Consider the following 20,147-nt stretch of genomic DNA (forward strand, 5'->3'; position numbering starts at 1 on the left):
GGGCACAAGAGAGCCATCAAGAACAGGACTCAAAAAGGATTTGTGGGTAGACCACTTCTTGCCCGGAATGGAATAATAATGCTTCAATCATAAATTTTATTAGGTATATCCACTATGAACCCTGAGATGTACATAATTAATATGTCTTTTGGCCACCCTGTGAAGTAGGCATTAAGATCTTCATTTTATGGATGAGAAATTTGCACTGAAATCTGGGTCTTTTTGATTTCCTGTTTCTATCTCACACTATAGAATGAAGAGGGTATAGGGAAAAGGTTGACTGATATAAATGGATAGCAAACACCAAAACCTTTGATTCCTCCCTGTTCCTCATTCTCCTGCACCTTCAGAGGCTGGATCCAGCTGAAGGAGAGGATCTGATAAAGGAGAAGGAAGAAGGCTGCTCCTTTGAGCTCTTAAGGGGGCGGGCTGCCCACATGGAATGCCTGTTTCAAGGCCAGGACCAACTGCGAGGAACAGCACAGGGAGAGAACAAGCCCCATGTCAAACTTTGATTCCAACTTGGCTTTCTCAGCTCCTGTGGATTCTGTGATTTTTAGTCCCTCTTTCTCTTATAGGATGTGACATCCCTGTTCTGGAATCAAGAATTCCCATTGGATGCCCCTCCATAGCACTATCCTCCCCCTCTGTGGTCCCCCACACCCTCTCTTCACTCTGCATATGACTGCAACTTATGCAGTTGCCTCAGGCCATCACCAAGAAAATGACTTATAAATTTCTAAGCACTGCAAAGCTATCTCCAAAACAAAGACAGAGTCGATTTGGGATTGTCGACTTGGGATTCTTGGTGTTAACCCCTATGCACTGGTTTTATGCTTTCTGTCAGAACCTAGAAATGTTTCTAATATGGAATCATATACATTTGATAACATTTACAAAATGCAAATTTACTCAACAGTAATTGAAAGTGCTCACCGGTGAAGTCTTGAAAGCCTGCATCCTTTCAAGCTGTTAAACAAGGGACATCTTCACCAACACGTTATGGTAAAGCTAATTATTCCAACCTCCTTCTGTCTAAACAAGACAAACTGCTCAGTAGCTTAGGCACTGCAACCTTCTGATCCTGATTCCTTTAAGAATGTGCAGAGCAATATAGATCATTTCCCCAGAAAAAATAAAATGTATATTGTTACCTATGCATGTGCGCGTACACACACACACACACACACACACAGATTACTTAGCACATAAAAATAATTTCCTAGTCCATTGGAGAGCCTGAGAATCCTGAAGAATGTCTGCCTTTCTTCTTTTTCTAGTCCACTGATTTATTTATTTAACTGATGGCCGCCTGTTTCACTGACGGGAATGGTATTGAGTGCAGGATGATAGTAGTATTTGTGTTTACTTCTCTGCTCCCAAGTTCAACTATCAGGTGTTTTGCACACATATTGAAAATGTGCTAATGGCCTCTGGAGGAGACAGTTAGCTAAATGCACCGTTGAAATGGAAAAAAGCCACGCTTGGCATCAAAAGCAAGGCATAGTGGAAGAAGAAGGTGCTCTCATATCTGAGGCCAGCTCTTGGCACACGATAGATGTTCAATAAACATGCTATCATTGTGAACTTGTAGTTTTGAGGGGCACAGAAACAAATTCCTGCATGTTCCCTGGTGAGTTAGTTTGATCCTGTCACCATGCAATGACCCTTCAGTCTGCACAGGAGGACTGTGCAGTATTACTGTCCTCAAGCTGTCTCAGCGCATATTGTCATGTTTATGTGGGATCTACCGTATGCCTGTCCTATTTCTTTTTTTTTTTTTTTTAATATTGAAACAACTCTCCGAGGTACGTATCATATTCCAACTTTAAAAATAAGAAAGCTGGGACTCAGGAAGGTGAGGGGCTCACACTGGCTCATCACCTGACAACTGGTGCAGCCAGATTCAACAGGGACTCTCTCACTCCAATGTCCTTGCTCTATCCCAAGGGCCGGGCTGCCTCTGCCATCCCTACAGCACTTTTCACTTTGCTCACACACCAACTCATTTCTCACCAACAAACCCAGAGGGGTATTTTGTTACCCTCAATTGCCATCCTGTAAGTGGAAACTGGAGGGGCAGTGAGACTGAGGGATTTGCCCAAGGTCATGCAGACAGCTAGCGGTGACTGTGCAGCTAGGAGCTACTGCAGATCCTACAGGATGTCAGAGGCCCAGCTGGCAGGGAGGGGTGCACACATCTCTGCATCCCTGTACCAGCTTTCGACCACCTGGTAAAAACAGCTACTGGCCCTAGGATCATCTAGTCTTCACGGATGCAAAAGAGAGCAGGAGAAAGATCAAATTCAGGTAGACCTGTAAAAAAGGCTAGCTGTGAAATATATTTTTAATAATTTATTTTTTTCTCATGAGTAAATTTACAGGCCCACTCACCCCAGCAAGTGATTCATTTTGCACAGATAGAATTTTCATAGCCGGTCTATGCAATATTTCCAGGGCTGGCATCTTCCTTGGGTGGTCAAGGTGTCCCTCCCACTTCGGCTTGGGTTTGACTTGGGTACAGAACAGCTTGTCACAGTGTCCCCAGTGGTACAGAGCATTAGGAATAGTCAGTGGTTTGGCATCCTGGAGTATGATCTCCCCATTTCCACAAGGGCCCTGAGGTCCAACAAAAAAGGAAGGACTTTCCCAAGGTCACACAGTCAATCATGCAGTGGCTAAGGGCACACAGCCTCCTCTGCATCCTGTCTTTGGGTCGGACTAACCGTCTGACTTTGGACAGGCTGATTCAAGCATAGTGCAGAGCTCTTGGAGACAGAGTCACCTCAACTTGTGCAAACTTCCAGCTGCCTGACTCCACCGCACAGCTAGCTTCTGAGAGCCCCACCTGACTGAGACATAGCAGCAGGCACCCAGCTCTAACTAAAACCTTCTTAGTCTGTGTCCTCTCCGTCACACCAACTTCCAACACACGCCTGCAGTCCCTGCTGTCAACAAATGCCTGGAATAAGAAAACTACAAATATTCCTCCATATTCAAACCCAGACAGGTGGGAAGAAGAGAATGTGGATGTGTCTCCCAAAACATAGGCTACTTAATTATCTGAATCTACTTAGTTTCTGAGTGTTAGGCAGCAAGGCAGCAAGAATTTGGCTACCCGTGGATACCAGGCCTGTCTCAAAACATTTACGCAACCCTATTAATCTTCAATGTTTGGACACCAAGAGTCCAGGTAGTGAGGGTCACTTCCCTGAAAGACTTTCAAGTGGTCACAAGGACGGGGATAGCCAAGGCTCTTCCCTTCACGTGCTCCAGGTGAGTGCCCTTTGGTTGATAATATGACCAACAGAAACAGAGCCCATCCCACACCGGCTTCTAAGAATGCTGCTGCCAGTCTTTCAGCTGTGTTTATTTAAGGTCCCTGTAAAACAGCACTGTGCATGGATGTCTTAGGGCATAGCATGGTCAAGATGTTCCTTGGGCAACAGATGCAAGAAGAGGGAGTGTGGAGTCAGGGGCGTCTCCCAACTGCAGGACCCCCTGTGTAAAGGGCCAAGAAACAAAGGATCCATTTGTCTGGGGCTCCTCTTTCCCTCAGCCTAATTTATGCCTCAGAGCCAGTACGCCATTTCTCTTGACTTTAATAATGTGTCCTACCAAAGGGAATTCAAGGCAGAAGATACAAGGGATCTGCCATTTTGGTCACTTAGTTAAAATGTTGTGGGGCAGGGAAGGCATTTTTTAATTAACATTTCCAAAAGGGTGTTAAGGAATTTGGATTTCAGTTCCATTATCTCCAACCAAGTGAGGGAACCATTTTTCTTGGTAAGGAACTGCAGAGAGCTATAGTAAAGTTCTGAGGGTCACGTACCTGAGTGGCTCTGTGTCCTCTGGGGCTGCTTCCTCTATGTAAAGACCTGGGAGACCACAAGTCCTCCACACCCCAATTTTCTCTGGGTTTTTCTGCTACTATTTATTGGGTAGCTTAGAGCAGGTCCCCTGAACTCATTAGACAAAAACAGGAAAAATGAGGGCCACTGGGGTGAGCTACCCCCTTAATCCATCTGTGTCTGCCCACTTCTTCACCTCCTGAGATGCAGCTAGCGCATCATTGATCCAGCTTGGGAAGAGTCAATGAAAGAAGAAAGAGTAGGAGCTTTGGGCCTAGCCATCCCGGGGAGTGGATTCTGCCTCACACTAGAGGGATACTATTGGGGACTCTTCATGTCCCTGTCTATAGTGGGTAAAATGTCACACATGTCATAGGAGGGCTGCCAAGGATGGTGGGACACATGTGCATGGTACCTAGCCCTCAGCAAGCCCTCCAGACAGGACAGGAAGTTCCTTCTCTGAGCTCCTGTGGCCATCCCCCAGCCTGCTGTCCCTGCTGGAAAACGCAGCAGCCGGCACTGAGCTTTATCACTGAACAAAAAGACAGAAAATGTGGGGCCAAGGTGAAATGCTAAGAGGACCAGCTGAAACCGTGACCTCTCGGAAATAGCTTTGGCTCTTTTGAACTCAGCCTCTGAGGACATCTGCTGCATTCTGGCAACTCTGAAATTCCACGATGTCTCTGACTAGGGTCTTTGGAGATCTCCGTGTTTGGCTAACCCCAGGACGCAGCGGGATCAGCACATGGAGAGTAGAAATACAAAGTAATCCTAGAGGGATCTGAGGGGAAATCATGATGCCAACACAGGAGATAACAATACCCTCAGACTCAAAAACCTGGGGGGAAAACAACAGAAAATTTGTAACATTTTAGACAGCAGCAATTTCAGCATCACTCATCTCTGTGTGCTGCGCTTCTGTGCACTTTTTATATACAGGTTTCCCCAAGCCCAGATCCCCTCACCGAAATCTTAATCCATTCAGCCAAAGAGTTTTGGAGAGACTGTTATGAAGGTTTCATTGTGCATTTTTAAAAAATGAGTTCAAATTTCAAACACTGAAGTTAAAAATTCACCTGTAGGACCCAGACCTTGCAGACACGGGCCAGACGTCCCTATGGGTTTCTCTGATTCCCCCCACCCCATACCCCGTATCCTTTAGCAATCTAAATTTAAATGTTAACTTAAGATCACATACATACCATATGTATCCCAGACTTTTAGTCTCAAAACTCATCATTTTTTTTTTGCTCCTCTTAAAATATAAAAAAAGTAAGAGAAAATATCAAAAAGAATAGAATTTCTTTTCAAAAATCTTCCATTTATTCCAGACAGCCCTTATTTTCACTCCAGAGACCCTGAGAGAGATTTTTGAAAAAATGTATTGGATTCTCAGAACCTGGATCCTCCTATGAGAAGTTTTGGAGGAGGCAGAGAAAGGAGGAAGTAGGTGATTTTAAGACAAAACATCAGTATGGACCAGAAGTGACCCCACCCGACCCATAGTGCGATTGCAGGACAAAGGCTCCAACGTGTCCTCGAGTGTCATTGCTCACCCTTTGGGAGTTCATCACAGCTGCCCAGACAGCAGCCCCCGTTTGGAGCATTCTTAAACTCTTCCCCTCAGCCATTGCCCCACAAGCCACCAGCCCTCCTCAAAGAGGCAACCCAGGTCCCACCGTTCTTGATCAGGCACGCACCCCAGGTCTCCTGCTGAGCTACCCAATGGCCGAGCAGCCCCTGCACTGCCAGCGGGAACATGGGACTGAGGGTCAGTTTGCAGTCAAAGTCCAGGGGTCACCCATCAGCTTGGCTCTCCCTGATCCTGTCCTCTGACTTCCAATGTTAACAGAATATCACTCTCGCCTGCATCTCCCAGTGGCGGCCGCTCTGGGATGAGAAAACCTGGGAGATACACTCACGGAGGACATGCAGGACATCCTGGCCTCGGGGATGTGGAGGGCCCTCTGTCCCCCGTTCATACTCCGCGGGCATCTGCCAGGCCTCTCTGCTGAGGCTGGCACTCCTGTTCTTGACTTCCCTCACACAAACCTCTACCCCAGATTTCTCTTCTTGTCTTTGTCTTGGGACATGGAGACGATCTTGGGAGGACACAGCTCACTGTACCTGTGCAGGGCTACATCTCAACACAGGAGCCTGCCTTCCCCTCTCGGAGCCCTGCCCCTCCACCCACAGCCCTGGGGTCAACGCTCATGGCCTCCTCAGGGAGGTACCCAGGGGTTTGGGAGTCTACATGAAGCTAAAGACAGCTGCCCTTGTGCAGGGGAGGCTCCAGCACCTGAGAAGAGGGGTCACCAGGCCTGCAGGGGCTGCCCACGGGTCCCAGTGTTCCTCTTCTCATACTTGCTGGGAGGGGACAGGCCAGTACACACTTCCACTTGCTGTCCCCATCCTGTGCCAGGAAACCAAGGAGTCCTGGGGATGATCATCATGGTTGAGAGTAGACTCTGAGACTTTGGGAAGGCCTCTTGGATCATAGTAGCTGCTACTGCCCACGCCTGTGCCCACCCAAGCACAATCCTCACTTCCTACACACACTGTGGAGGGTGATGCAACAATTTCACTTTTTCGGCTCAGAGAGTGAAAGCAACTGGCTTGAGGATTAACCAGCAAGTCAGTGGCAAACCTGTGATTCTAGTCAGGTGACATGCCATGATTCCTACCCTTGACCACTGGGTGAGCTGCTATCTGCCATGTCCCCGCCTTCTCCTCCCTTCTGGGATATTTATCTCTGTGGAGGCAAAATTCCCACAGCCCAGGTCTTGTTAGCAAGAACATGAGCTGCGGCAGCTCCTTTCCCATGGAGAACCCTTGGCTCTGGAGGCTTGAGCAGCCACAGTGTTCACCCATGAGCAGGCTCCAGACTGGATACCAGGTTCTTGGGAAGGTGCCTCCATATGGATTGGGGCCTGCAAACCCAACCAAGCAGTCTGCTCTAATATGCCCGGGCTGCAGTAAAAACTGTCACAAATGGATGGCTTGCAACAACAGGAATTTATTCTACAACAGTTCTGGGGGACAGGGGTCTGCAATCAGGATGTTGGTGGAGCTACACTCCCTCTGAAGGTGCTAGGGGAGTATCTTGCCATGCCTTTTTCTGGGGCTCCTGGTTTTCTTGGCCTGGAAATGCCTCTACCTTCACATGGTCTTATCCCTGTGACTTTTTTGTGTGTGTTCCAGGGATTGAACCCAGGGGTGGACCTTATCCACTGAGCCACATCCCCAGCCCTTTTTAAAAACATATTTTGAGACAGGGTCTCACTGAATTGCTTAGGGCCTCTCTAAGTTGCTGAGGCTGGCTTTGAACTCACAATCCTTCTTCCTCAGCCTCCCGAGCTGCTGGGATTACAGGCATGCACTTTCTCCTTTTACAGAGACACCAGTCATTAGACTTCGGGCCTCTTCATCCAGTATGGCCTCATCCCAACTAGTTACATCCATAAAGACCCCCTTCCCACGCTAGGCTACATGCTGGGGTTCTGCGCTGGGGAACTGGGAGAAGACACTAGTGAACCCAGGACAGAGTCACAAGGTTAAGCCGTTTCTTGTCCCTGGCTGCTACTGTCTTGCAAAGTCACTGAGCTAGGCAGCTTGGAGGGAAGTCTTGCAGCTGGCCTTGAATCTCTGCTGGGATTCTACGGGCTGTAATTCCCCTGGGAGAGGTGATCAGCTCTCAGTGGCTGTGTGACATAGCTTCTGAGTCTCTCTTACACCTTGGGCTCAGAAGCCTAGGCTGCCCTGGAAGGTGGAAAGAAGTTGGCCAGCCCTGACACAAGTCACAGCATCCTCTCCGGACACCTTGGTCTATAAATCTAGAAGTTAGCTCTTGGATCTGACACTCGTGACCTTGAAAGAGTGAGCTAGTGGAGAAGGGGGGCCTTGCCTACAGAGAATGTCACCCCAGCCCACCAGCCCTGCGGGATCCCCTCGCAGTGGGGTTTCAGGGCCCTGCGGGGGAGGACTTCTAAAGAGTAGTGTCCACCACCTCCTTTTCTGTCCCTGTGACCATCCGACAAGGAACAGGAACAGCTCAATTCCTCAAGCCCACGGCATTCGGTGACAGCGAGGGAGCAGAGAAAAGATGGCCCTTCTATGAAGGCAAATGTTCTTGTCCATTTAGATTTTTCCACTTCCCGAGCCTTGGGACACATTCAGCTCATACACACCCCACACAGCACAGACGGAGTGGGGTGATGTATTTGCAAGCACTTCCATATACTATTTATTTTACCTACTGAAATATCATTTCTGTCTGGGAAGGATATTGGGTATGGTCGGCTTTTATGCTCTGGGCACTTTCCCCCCTCACAAAACCCTTCCCTATAAATCTATGGCCCACAGCCTGACTTCAGAAAACACTTTAATAGTCCGAACTCCTATGTTTTCCATAGCAATATATCCTCATGCCAAGAATACTGGAGTGCTGAGGCCTGAATTCATCAAACAGAACTCATCAATATCCTGAGAGTGGGGTCAGGAACCTCATGGACTCCTGCCCCACTGGAGGGAGGTAGGGGTGAGGGGAGATCCCGGTGAGCACAAGGACCCACCAACGCTCCTCTCACCCCTATCTCTAGCATCCAGCAGTCCCGGGGCCTCCTGAAGGGAAGGACACAAGGGACCAATTTCACTATTATGCACAGCAACCACGGATCCTCGGCCGTGTTTAACTCCACACACCAAGCTTCCTCGTTTCCACAGCAACCAGCCCAGGGCCAAGCATCCTTTCCTTACCTGGCCCCCATCAGTGTCTCGGTCCCCATTCCCTCCCATCTTGAAGCAAGACTGAGTTCTGTCTTTATCCCCATAAAGCCAATCTAGCCTCAGAGAGGACACCCAGCAAGACAGATGTGACTGCAGATTTTGGAGGGGACCTCAGTATCTGTCACACCCGAAACCTCTTATGAATCCTCCTTGTATCTCTCATCAGATGCTCCACCTCTCTCTCCTCTTCTTCCTGCATTATTCCTGATGCAAACCTTCCACACCATCTATCCATCAAGAATAACCCCTGGGAGGTCAGAAACAACCAGTTGCAACATGAATGATTGCAAATGCCTTATAAGTTTGGGCCAGTATTTTTTTCAGTTTGTTCTGTTGTTTCATTTCTACAGACGGGAAGGCTGAGGCTCAGACAGGGTATATAACTTGCTGAAGGTCTCAGAGCTCAATAAAGAGCAGCTCCAGGATTCAAACCCAGTTTCTCCAGACTTGTGCTCCCGAACAACGTCAGTGAGACACCAGCCTGTACTTCCACCACATTTGTGTGTGTTTTTAAGGCCTTTCACAAGATGCACACACCTTTGGTGTGGGTCAGCATAGCCAGGAATAAAGTCTCGCTGAGCAAATTTCTAATGTACCCAAGCTCTAAACAGAAACCAACGTACTTGAGAGACAAAAAGTCACTTTCAAAGTTCCTCTTTACAAGCCAAAATATTGAAAGCTAAAGAAAATCAACTAAAGAATCAGCAAGTTTCCTGTCCAGAGAGACCTGAAACAAATTACCAGCTCACCCAGGGCCTTACCATTTGAAAAATGAAAAAATGCCCAGGGCAGGAAAGGTGGCACATGCCTGTAATCCCAGTAGCTGGGGAGTTTGAGGCAGGAGGATCAAGAGTTCAAAGCCAGCCTTAGCAATGGCGAGGCACTAAGCAACTCAGTGAGACCCTGTCTCTAAATAAAATACAAAAAAGGGCTGTGGATGTGGCTCATGGTCGAGTGCCTCTGAGTTAAATCCCTGCTACCACTCCCCTTAAGAAAAAACAATGTCCAAAATCGACTATGGCTTTTTCCAGCTTGATGATTCTTATTCTAGTTAAAATAATTGCACAATCCCAAGGTTGATCCTGAAAGGGTAGAGTTCTTGGCATTGGGTACATTCATTTAACAAAAATGGCAGTACTTAGTGAGCACCAAATATGTGCCAGGTGCTTGATGTGCCGTGTCTTGGGTCCTAGGATGATCTTACAGATCAGAATTTCCATCCTCATTATATGGATGACAAAACCGAGAGTCTAAGTGACTGTCTTGAGGCTATGAGCTGAAATTGGAGCCCAGAATTCTCTAAATCATAGTTCATGTCTCTCCACCACCAGGACCACAGTGAGACTCAAGATGGACTGCCCTGTTCTGACAAGGAGCGGCTGTCGAGAGCTGGCTCTGGGAGGCACAGGAGCTGCCCAGCCAAATTCAGAGCCACGGGAAGTCTGTTAGTGAGGAACCTCCCCTCAGGGCCTGAGGGCTGCGCAAAACCCATTGAACACCTTCCATGTCACCCAGTGAAAGAAAACCTCACTTCACAAGGAAAAGGACATCCAGGGGGGTCTTTCTGTGGGTCAGTCCAGGGCTCCTAAAAGTGGGCAGCCCACTGCCCAGGCTGCGTATGTGTGTAAGGAACACACACAGATGAAACTGTCCCTGTGCCGTGGGACCGCCCACTGTGGTGCACTCCTACCACTGTGCTTCATGCCATTACCATCGTGGTAGTAACAACCAGGATGTGGCTGGTACCTCCGGGGTGGTGAGCCTTCCCTGAAGGCTCCCTCCCTGAAGCCTCGCCATTTTCTGAAGCAGATCATTACCTATCCTCACTTTGCAGATGAGACCGGAGCCCAGGTTGGCTAGGTGCTACAGTGGACACGTGTCCCTCAGATTTCTTGGGATGAAATTGTAATTCCCAGATTCATGTGTTGATGGCATTTGTGAGCAGGGCCTTTGGGAGGTGACTTGGATTAGAGAGGCCTTTAGGGTAAGGCCCTGAATGGGACTTATGACTTTATAAGAAGAAGAAGAGACACCTGAGCAGCTACACCTGCTAGCCAGGTGGTGTCCTCTGCCATGTTTTGACGTAGCCAAGACCTCCACCTGATGCTGGTCTTATGCTCTGGGACTTTCCAACCTCTGCAACCCTGAATTAAGCAAACATCTACTCTTTATAAATTACCTTGCTCGTGGTATTCCGTCATAGCAGCAGAATACAGCCTGAGACATTATGTTCTGGAGTTAGCAGAGACAGGAGGCAAAGACAGGCAGTCTGGCCTCAACATTGAACCTCCTGCTGGCTGCCTCAGGGCAGCCACAGTTCCCCCTGGAGGTCCCTTTGGGCTGTAGAGAGCAAGGAAGGTGGCACCAAGACCTACAAGGGCTGAGGTTCAGTGAGTCCAGGCTGAGAGCCTTCCTTTTCCTGAGAGGCAGCAGTGCCCCAGGTGAGCAGGGCAGGGGAGGTGGGAAAGAGACACAGGGCATTGAGGGAGACGCTCCTGGAAAACAAGGAGTCTTCAGGGAGCTCTGAGCATCTACAGAGGCGCCTGGAGCCGGGGGGAGCTCCTCCTGGGGCAGCAGACTCAGCTTTAGCAGCAAGAGCTGCCCCAGGGGCCTCCTCTGCGTGGGCCCTGCTGAGGGAGTGAGAGTGCAAGTCAGGGACTCAGGCCGGCTCCACCCCTGCAGGATCCCTGGGTCTGCTTTCTGATTTTTTTTTTTTTTTTTTTTTTTTTTAACAAATGGGGAAACAGGCCGAGAAAGAGCCATGGCTATCCAGGACCCAACATTTATCTGTTAAGACCCAAGAAAAAACATGCTTCCAGGGCTGGGGATGTGGCTCAAGCGGTAGCGCGTTTGCCTGGCATGCCTGCGGCCCGGGTTCGATCCTCAGCACCACATACAAACAAAGATGTTGTGTCCGCAGAAAACTGAAAAATAAATATTAAAAAAAATTCTCTCTCTCTCTCTCTCTCTTTCTCTCTCTCTTTCTCTCTCCCTCTCTTAAAAACAACAACAACAACAAAACATGCTTCCTGGGTTGGAGAGGTCCCTACCTGCTCTCGGTGGCTTTGCATGACAGTTTTTCTCGTTCTGAATCATTGCGTTCTCTGTCTACTCCCCACATTCAGGTTCCCTGTTTGGACCATGACTGAGACAGAAGCGAAAGACTCCCCCACAACGAGACCCCAGGCTCCTCTGCCATGATGCACCTGGCAGTGCTCATGAGGTTGCGCTGGTGAAGTTGGCTTGTCCCTCTCCCCGCTATTATGCCTACCCCCCATTACTCACCTGGTTATAGCAGCAGCCACTGTGCTTGAGGTCCCCACCCTGAAGGGGACCCCACCTGCAGGACAACCTCTCCTCTCGATGTCCTGGGCCTGGCTCCCCTTCCCCACAGAGACCCGAGAATCTGACCCACTGAACTCAAGGGAGTGGCATGGTCAGGAGTCAAGGCAGAAGAATCGGGGGCCCAGGAGGAGGGTCCTCTGGGACATATCTCCCAGTGGGGAGGAGTGGGCTCTAGGGACAGCTGAACCTCTTCTTCCTCATACTACCTCACTTTCCTCACCTGCCCAGCACCTTTCCTACATGCAGAGGTCAGAGAGGGCTATTGAGAGCTCTGCCCAAGGAAGGGGCTCCATCCCATGCATCTGTTCAGAAAGGCCAGTTCTGGGCCTGCCTGGAGAGGTCCATGACCTAGCCCCATGGGGCCAGCCCGGCATCACACTGAGGATGACCCTTCCTAAGATTTGACAGGTCCCACCAGCATTGCTGTTAGGTACCACCACCCCCACCCCCACCCACACTTCTTTCCACCCCACTTTCCACACAGCGGTGCTACGAGTACTTCTGGCAGAAGCCACCCCCTGCTTAATGGGCCTTGGTACTGCCATCACCTCCAGAGTGGCCCGCGAGAACCCTTACCCAACAGCCCTGCCCAGCTCACAGTGCAGACTCACCTGCCCCTGCTCCATGTCTCCTTGTCTCCGTTTCAGCCCCAAGGATGCTTGTATTTACCCCCAGTGCTATGCATCTGGAACTCTCTATTCATCTCTCTGCAGGAGATGTCCCCTTGTCCCCCAGTTCTTGGCTCAGTTGCTGCCCCTTCTGGTCAGCTAGCACAGGGCTCATCATTCTTTTCTAGAGACCCTTTCTGGTACCTCCTCATGAACCTATTTCAAGGCTTTCTCTGTCTGTCTGTCCAACCGACAGTCCTTCGGGAAAAGATGCTGCAGAGTTCAGCTCTGAGACCATCCGACGGGCCAGAGTACAGGATGAAATGAGCTTTGTAAACATTTGGGCGCTTTATAAAACATATAAAATAGCCAAGAAAATCAATCACATTCTTAAATGATGCTCCTCAACTTGGCCATGACTAATCACTAGACTTACTTTAAAAAACCTCACTTAAAAATAACTTGGAGCCCTTTTTGCTACTAGTCTTCAAACAGAACGTTCCATCAGTCCAGGGAAAGCAAGACACCTGCTCACAAAAGTAGACCAGTCCACAGAAGCCGCCTCCTCCCCCTCCCTTGTATTTGTATGGTACAGGAGCTCTCAGACAGCAGGCAAGCCATGGGCCACAGGACGAGGAGACAGGGACAGCATGTTGTTTATATAGGAGAAACAGTTCTCTCAGGGACTCTTATCTGCCCACGGGGTGACTCAAGCCTTCTGTGGCCTATGCTTCTCCCCCTTACCCCAGCAAGCTGCCAGGCTTCATCTGGAGTCCCCTAGGAGAGTGAGGAGCCATTGGTAGAGAATCTTGGGGTTCCAGAATCTCTGTGCTTCTCTCATCTCGGTCAGAGTTCCCTAGGGCATCCCACCACTGCCAGTGACCCGGCGCCCCCAGGCTGGACCCAGAGTTTCCAATATCCTTTTTTTCTCCCATCAAAATTGCCTGGGTATGTCACGTTCCTCTAGCACCTTTCTAGGTGGCTTCCTGCCAGAAGAGCTGTCCACGGGCTGCCTGGCTGGGCAGGTTACATGTCCACTCTGGGCTTTATATTCCCAAAGTGTGCTGGGTACCATCATCTCACTTTCAATATCCCAGGACTCCACACTCTAATCTGAACAAAGCTATTAACAATGGAGAAAGACTCATGCGGCAGCCCTCTCATCTGGAATTTAACAGGGGTCCTTTTGCATTAAACCTCAAATAAATGTACCTCTTATGGGTGGGATTTCAGGGACAATGGCATGTGAGGAGTAAGAATGTTGGAGCTCAGAGGACCTCCCTCATATCATTGCGAAATAGGCACATGTACTTCTTTAATGGTCCCAAGAGCATTCATTGAAAACAAACCCCAGCCTACAGAGACACATTCCTACACAACCCACCCGAATGGTATTATAATGTCAGGTGCACCCCATAGCCCTCCACTTGACAGGACAAGCTTCCTACAGGATGGGACTCGCTGGTGTCTGAGAGCTGAGTTTAGGGTGAAGCAAGCCTGGGTGGGCAGGGCTGCACCTGTGTTGACCTGGCCTGACCTGAGTGCATGCTACAGGTGCACACATGCTATTGGAATCCACTTCTCTCAGGGCTCCGTGCTAGATCTGGCCTCTCTAGAAGCTCCAGATCCTGTCTGCCTGGAGGAGTAGGAGTGCACACCGGGGCAGTAACTCAGGGTACTTAAAGACAGTGCGACCACATCATGGCACTCAGGAGGCTGGGGCTCTTCTAGGTAGCTCACCACAATGCCTCTCCTGTGGATGGAGACCTGGGAAGCCACTGCTCCGGAAAGCATTTAGGGCATCAGATGGGAGAAGCATCAAGCTTCACATCATCAAAGTTATTGTCTCGCAGGGGAGTAGTTTTTTCTCCGATTTGTATCTAAATACTAGGTGGAATGAGCACCGGGTGGAGAAGGGAGCGTGCGAGCGTTTAAGTCATTTATAGTTTACATTTTTACGGCACAGCAGAGATCAGCATCCGTTTTCCAACTGCAATTAGTAGACGGAACAGTCTGCCAAGGCTTCGTGTAAATTGTGCCTATTAAAAGAGTCTACACCATGCAATGATTGATCAACACCAAGGATTTATTCACTGAGCTAACAGCGGTTTTTACTTTTGCCATTACCCAGGGTGATCCATAACAATTTAGATAATGTACCCAGACAGATGCATTTATAAGCCGGTGTCAGAGTCCTGTCTTCAGCCTGGTCAGTCTGGAGGAGGAGGAGAAGCTGCTGCTGGCCAGGGCAGAGAGCCCAGAGCCTGTCTGGTTTTGGGTCTGCCTTCCCAGGATGAGATGCACCCTACACCCAAAGGGTAGGCACTGGGATAGAGCTGCTGTCCACCCTGAGCAGCACACTAAGCCTGCTGCAGTTTCCTTACCCTCCTCATCTGTTACTGGTGATAAGACAGTCGTTGTGGGGGGGTGAAAAGAGAGGGATTTTTGAAGCTAAAATGAGATACATGGTGCACGTGTGCGGGTGTATGTCCCTTTTACCTAAGAACGTGCGCACGTGCACCTGGGTGTGTCACGTTCCTCCAGCACCCATGGAAAAACCCCCTCTTGCATAAGCAAAAAGCCTCTCCCCTTTGGTACTGGGTCTTTCACAGTCTTTATTTGTTTTTCTTGGCTGGCACCAGATGGTATTTAACACTTCTGCTTAGTTCTGGTGACAGGTGCTGAATGTTCCCTTCTCGGCATTACCAGTCTACTCTGTCTGTGGGTTCTTGGGTGACAGACCTCAGCAGGAGTGCATGCTGGGAAGGCACTCCCGATGGCTGTCCCACGGGAGATGTGCTCTGTGAAAACACAGACGAGTTCTGCACACTCCACAGGGTTTCGATGATCCCCTCCACACACACACCAGTTGTTCCCGTCTCCCAAATCTGTGCTCCTGGGCAGCTCCTTCAAGACGTGACATGCCCTGCAGAAAACTCACGGCCCTCTCTGACCTGCTTTCCCCGGCTCTCACGCCATCAGGCAACCCGAGCCAGGAACTGACTCCCTCCTGCATCCTTCACACACTGGGTCCTGGTTCCCTGAGGCTCTTCTACCTACCATATTTCCCCACGTGGACACCCCCCCCTCCATCCCCACAGCTGCCACAAATTCATCAATTCCCACTTGGATAAATACACCAGTCCCCTGCTCTCAGTCTCCCCACACATCATTTGACCTTTCCCAGAATCTGTCTAAAACATAAATCCCATCATGCACCTCCTCTGCTTTAAATTCTTTAGTGGTTCCTGCCAAAATCAGGATGGGGTTCAAATTGCTTTGCCTGGGAATATATCTGACAAACATCTCTTTAAAAGACCTGATTATGCCATCTGTATTAGTCTGAGTTTTTCAGAGAAACAGAATCAATAGGGTGTGTGTGTGTGTGTGTGTGCACACACACACACACACTTACGCACTGGGGGTGGGGGGAAGGAATTTGAAACTGAGATTGAGATGTACTTTTAAGGAATTCTCTCTTGTGGAATTGTATGCTAGTTATGAAAACATAACTTTGGGACAGGTTCCTGCTACCCAACCCCTTCCTCAATTTCCACTGGGTTTCAATTGATGATTTTTTGACTTTACGATGGTACAAAAATCATACACACTCAGTAGCAACCATGCTTCAAACCTTAAAGTTGGATCTTTTCCTAGGTTATCAATACTCCAGGCAGGGCAGAGCAGCAAGCCACAGCTCCAGGTAGCAATCAAGGGTGCACAACCAATTCTCTGCAGTGTGCAGTGATACTCGGTAGTTGAAATTCATTTTTAACTTAAGATGCTTTAATTTACAATGGGTTCCTGGGACATAACTCTGGTGTCAGTTGAAGAGCATCCACAGTTACCACTGGTCAGAATCTAGTCCCTACTGAATGGCAGGCCCTGCCTTGTACATCTGACCTAGAGTACGTGTTGTAGCTGGGGCTGGGGGTGCTACAAAGCCTAAGATAGAAATCCAGCTGGAAGCAGATAAGGTGGGGTAGCAGGGGCCTGTCCTGAAGCTACGTTTCCGTAGCTAGCACACAATTTCTACTTAGGTTGTCTCCTTATCTGGTGTGATTTGGGGAAAAGCCCAAAGAAGATGAAAGGAACAAGGTTCTAAGACTCTCCCAGATGGAAAGTGCTACTATTCTCTCACCAACGGTCTTCTTCTGCAGACGAAGAACATCTCACATCAATGGTCCCTCAAGATTTCATGCGCAATAACTGGGAGCTCAGCCTGGACCCTGAGCCAACCCACAGACTGCCCTCTGCCTTTTCCCCATCTCCTCCCCAGAGAGCCACCAATGTACCCCAAGTGTCTGAGCCCTTAGCCAGTGTTCTACCCAGAGTGCAGACTGCAGGCCCAGGTCCAGACAGCTTCTGCACGGGTTACTTATTACAGCCAGTCCCCTGCACACAGGACAGCAAGGACAGCTAGAAAAATTATGTTCCCAGAGTAATGGCAAAATGTGTCCCCTCAGACCTGAGGACTCGTCTACAGAACGTCACGTTACAAGGGTAAGTGGGTTTTCACCTGGCGATGCGTCACTGTGCCCGGAAGCATCATGCCAGCGGAAAAGCATCTTCCAGACACATACGCAGGAGCCACAGCCAGTCGCTTGACTGCCATGATGGGGTGGCAGAAGGAAGGCCTGTTTTCTTTAAAAAAGAATATGGAGGAAAAGGGGTGCTCTCTAGTTAGACTTTATAATTTTAGATGCACTTTTCAGCCTTAAAGAGCACCCCACTCTACTGCCTCCTTCTTTAAAAGACAAAACCAGCAAAAATAGACTGTACTTAATCTGGTCTACCCAGGCACCACGATGATATCTCCTTCCTCTGGCAGAGTTATTTAGGAAAAACAGTCTCTGCCATAAGCCATGTGCTCATAAATATCCCAGCAAGAGGCAATAAAGCAGCTCCCAGGCCCTGGCAAAATGTCCCCCTTTGGAACACTCATCTACATCACCTGCAGGCAGAAGGAAAAGCCTGAATCACACCTGTGCCTGCCCTCGCTTGTGCAGGAGCCTCCAAGGATGAGCACCACACCCCACGTCTCTTTCCCAGGTTTTACCTCTGAATCGCCACTTCCCTTGGCATGCTGGGAAAAACCCACTCCACCCCAAGGAGCCCACCCTGCACACTGTCTCCAGCATGTCTGGGCTCTGCTGCATACTCAGCTCTACATGTGCCCCTGGGAGATGGAGGGGAAGTTGGCCCAGGTCAGGCCACTTGAAGAACTCTGCCGAGGGGACCGATGTTAGAGCCACATGGTCAGTTCTCCCAGAAGGTCAGTGACAGGTACCTGGGCCCCACCTTTCCCAGACCATCCTCTCTCCTGCAGCCATGTCTGTCCAACCCTTACTTGCAAATCCTCAGTGGCTCACCAGCACCGCCCAAGCTTCCCATTCCACAGCACAGAGAAACAATGACCTCTGCATGGGCCAAGGGTGTACATGGGAGGCTGTCCTGTCTGGAGGCTCCCTGCCCAGATGAAGGGCTGAGGAGTCCAATCAGCATGTATGCCATCAGCTGAGGTCATACTATTAGGGGCTTCCAAACATGCAGCAGGGTCCACAGATAGCCACACAATGACACAGGGCCAAGACACAACACAGGCACTTAACTAAAAGACAGCTTTCATGAGAGTGCCCTTGCTATACTCCGTGCTCCCAGATACTCTAGTCTCTCCTGCCCCCCAACCTATCCTATCTTACCCTATCCTATCTAGATCCACAGAGTCCCATTTTTAAAATAACGTTGGTTGTATCCCATTAAACAGAGTGTATAACCAATCAGTGGGTCTTGGGCTGTAGTCTGTAGATCACTGGTCTGCTGACCTTCTTGGCCTGTGTGTTGAGGGATATCAAGGCCAGGCCCAGCCCCCCTCATTTCTTGCCAACCTCCTTCACTCCAGTAGTCTACAGATCCTAACACCTTGGAAAGTTCAAGCCTCATCTCCTCCAAGTCTCCACACAATCCCTCCTGGTCAGGAGCCCTCTCTGCTTCTACACCTGCTTCAGTTCTCTGTCTTTAAACCTGCAGATGAGTGATCTGGCTACCCCTCTGTGCAGCGGACCCTCATGGGCTGTGATGTGTCCTCAACTCTGTGCCCAGAGGGCCGTATCAGGCAGAGATGCTGGGCAAGGTTGCTGAGCAGGTTTGCAGTGGGGAGCTCAAAGAGAAAGTCTGAGAGGACCAGTGGCGAGAATGTACAGCAACAGCTGACAGAGCGCTTCTGTGGACCCTCCCTGACAAAAATGGTCATGACCACAATCGTGCCTGCAGCTGCTTCAGGTGGGCTGGTCTGATCAATGGGCCTCTGGCCCAATTTCCACAGTCTTGCTTCTGAGTCACTGATTGACAGGTAAATCAAACATCATGACCATAACTACTATCTTCTTACCAACCCTGGTCCTCCTGTCCTGTTCCCCAGCTGGGCTGATGGAAATCCCATCCTTCTGTTGCTCAGACACAAACCTGGGTGTCTCCTTGCCCCAGTCTTCTCTCACACCCCTCATGAGATCTGGAAAAAAAAACCCTGTTGACTTCACCTTTGCATGCACCTGGAATTTGGTGCATGGCCCACATTAATTCTCTCATGGCCCACACTATGATCCTTGTCCAACACCACCATCTTTCCAGGGTGACCACACAGCCTCCTGGCCCATCTTTCTGCTTTCCACCTCCTCCCAGCTTGCAGTCATGGCCATGCTGGTACAGGTCTCCTTGGCATTTCTACACGTCTTGTGACAGTTGGGCCACCTTTTTGAGGAAGTTTATATATAAAGAGCCCTGGAAGACACAGAGGCAAGGTGTCCTTCCTTGCCACAGGGGAGGTTGCTTCCCTAAGAGGATAATAAAGATGTGGTCTCACTCCAAGCTGAAGTTTTGACAGATTTGCTAAAAACCCTTTATGAAGCTGAGGACTTCCTAAGCTGGGGGTTCCTCAGCTGCTCTAAATTGGCCCCATGGGACTTCTGGAGAAAGAGGAATGATATGAACAAGGGGTTTAAGTTGACCTCTGTGCCATGAGTAGTAAAGTTCTGGTGTCTGACCAGGCATCCAGGGTCTCCACCAGCACCTGTGAAACTGTGTCAGGCTAACCTACTAGCACGACAGCAGACCCCTCACAACTCCTGCCTAGCTGGCAACATGCACATTTCCCCTCTAAGTCACGTCAAATCACTCCTCTACTCAGAATCCCATGATGACAACCCCTCTCCACCACCACCCACACATACAGAGTAAAATCCAAAGTCCTTGCACAATTCACCCCCACCTCATCCCCCTGATACCTGGTGTGTTAGTCAGCTTTTGTGCCACTGTGACCAAAAGACCCGACAAAACAATGTGGAGGAGGAAAAGTTTTTGGGGGGCTCACGGTTTCAGAGGTCTCAGTCTTTAGACAGCCAACTTCGTTGCTCTGGGCCCAAGGTGAGGCAGGACATAGGGGCAGAGGGCAGGGTGGAGGAAAGCAGCTCAGGAAACGGTCATCAGAACTCAGAAAGCTCTGCTCACCAGGAACAAAATAGAAACCCCAAAGGCCTCTCTTCTAGTCACACCCCACTTG

The sequence above is a fragment of the Callospermophilus lateralis genome, chromosome 10, assembly GCF_048772815.1.
Source record: "Callospermophilus lateralis isolate mCalLat2 chromosome 10, mCalLat2.hap1, whole genome shotgun sequence".
Taxonomy (NCBI): Eukaryota; Metazoa; Chordata; class Mammalia; order Rodentia; family Sciuridae; genus Callospermophilus; species Callospermophilus lateralis.